Genomic DNA, 2,242 nt, shown 5'->3' on the forward strand with positions numbered 1-2,242 from the left:
CCCCCAAAACAGACCATAGGCAAGACTCACGTAAGTATGTTTTTTTCTATAGTGTAATACTGATATTGATTTAGGGCCCTTTTCAATGGTAGACGTTGTCGGTTCCTCCGACCTAACGTAAATCGTGGGTAAGACCGAGCCAATAGGCTGGTCAGCCCTCAAACAACTTCCCAAAGAATGCAAGTTTGAGATTTGAACAGTTTTAATCCGCATTGATGATAATATGCTTTATTTAATTAAGAAGCGTGCTTTGACTCTGCTATCGGGAACAAACCACCGGGCTGAGTAGGATGCAATATCTAAGAAAATAGACAGAAATACTCGATTAATAGCTTACCCCACTAGAGAATCGAACAAACGCATTCCGCTTGCATCGATGAAGATTCTAACCCCAAGACCCCAAGACCCCAAGACCCCAAGACCCCAAGACCCCAAACGCTGGTTATAATTACCAAAACAAGAGCGGTGGTGATCAATTAATTTTATGTCAGTTCCAATCTACATATTGTCGTAGACGGCCATGGCCGTAGTCGAGTTGAAAAGTGGTTGTCTTACAAAAGCGGACGTCTCGCACAGTACAATTACAATGTTATTTTTTCAAACGCCAAAGAGACAATGGGAACAGGTTATCATAATACAAAATTCTTGCACAGATGATTGTCTTATAGTATACAGGTGGCCGTTAGAGCAAATTCGACAGCATTATGGTTATGTAAGAACCTCGGGACCTTTGACTTTACCTCACCGGCGTTCTGTGGTGTGGGGTAGCGGTTAAGCGCTTCGCTGTCGCACGCAGGAGACCTGAGTTCGAATCGATTCCAGAGTAGGTAGAAAATGTTTTTTGGAGTATCTCGGTCTTTCTTCTGGGGTGTTGTATCCCATATCCCTCTCAGCCAGGTTTGGCCCTGACAGGCAGGGTCAGAAGCCCTCCTCCAAAATGATCTAAATTGTGTCGATACTTACTTTTTACTTCTCTATCCCCTGTTGCCGTTAAGCGTTGAGGGGATATGCACTTTTCTATTATTTTTCTATGGTGCGTAAAAAAACACATTTGATAAAAGACTAAACACTTCAAATTAATATATTATCCTCCTCTCAGGATTTAAACCAGGGTTGCTTACAATCACCCACTGTGATGTAGCCTAATCACTTACAACAACAGGGAGAGAGGGGGAATTGAACGGTTTTTTATTTTGCGTTTGTAATTTTGTTGTTCTTTTTTAGGATTCTTCCTTAATTGGGTCAATCGAGAATCACAATTGAGCATTCTCTCATCTCAATAAATAAAGCTGTGCAATATGTGGGTGGTTTAAGTTCGAATCCGTCTCGTGGGCACAGTTGCCATTATAGTTTCATAGATTATCATCAACGTTGTCCTATAGGAGCTGAATTGAAATTAAGAAGGGTTCGTGTCACCTCAGAAAAAAAGTGTAAGTTGGGTAACAAGCGACACTGAACACGAAAATTGATGTTGAAGAGGGATATTAAACAATAAAAACAAACACTATCAGCAGAAAACGCCACATCCGTGACGGGTGCACATCAAAGACATTTCTCTCACCTTCTGTGCCAGCAATGCCAATGTCTTAGTACTTAGTTGTTTCTCTCCCTATTGTCTCCACACAAGAACATAAGATGATGAAAAGCCATTAGTGGCATACTAAAACACACATATCCCACCAACGTGAATGTCATACGGGATAGTCCAACATCCCGTGGAAAAATCGTGACAACAGAAGCCAAATCGACTGGCAATTTTGAAAGTACGTAATATTACAATGCGTTATTTCCTTCGTCCTTAAAAGTCAGACATCAACTGACACTTGGAAACTCGCGAATTACGACCGTCACAACTTGTTGATATCCGTTATTTCAAAGTCCAGACGCATAATTGACTTGATGCGAAAAACGGCGTTCCTGTTTCCGTCTTATTTTTGAGTCGCTCGTTTTCTTTCTCTTTCAGTAATTTCTCCTGAACGTAGAAAAGCGATCTCACTCCAAGACGAATCAGGGCGATGCCATGCGGCATTTCTCGCTAGGTTTTCCACGCCGTTCGCCGTCGTGAATCGACGCTGTAACGCACGGCCGCGATGCAAGAATCGTGGGAAGGGGGTGGCAGGGGGAGGGGTGGGAGAGACCTTCCTGTATGGTAAACCGCTGTTGTCATTGTTCTCAATTCTCTCTCTCTCTCTCTCTCTCTCTCTCTCTCTCTCTCTCTCTCTCTCTCTCTCTCTCTCTCTCC

At 42.8% G+C, this 2,242-nt stretch overlaps 1 long non-coding RNA gene across 1 annotated transcript in view; it reads right to left on the reverse strand.

The window, feature by feature from the left end:
- The window catches only part of LOC118478329, a 127,286-nt gene extending 125,220 nt beyond the window's left edge, over positions 1–2,066 (reverse strand). Inside the window, exon 1 of the long non-coding RNA XR_004858956.1 lies at positions 1,562–2,066. This is a non-coding gene — a long non-coding RNA (uncharacterized LOC118478329). The remainder of the gene's footprint in view (positions 1–1,561) is intronic.
- Between the last annotated feature and the right edge of the window lie 176 nt (positions 2,067–2,242).

This window comes from Aplysia californica, unplaced genomic scaffold (assembly GCF_000002075.1).
Source record: "Aplysia californica isolate F4 #8 unplaced genomic scaffold, AplCal3.0 scaffold00019, whole genome shotgun sequence".
Taxonomy (NCBI): domain Eukaryota; kingdom Metazoa; phylum Mollusca; class Gastropoda; order Aplysiida; family Aplysiidae; genus Aplysia; species Aplysia californica.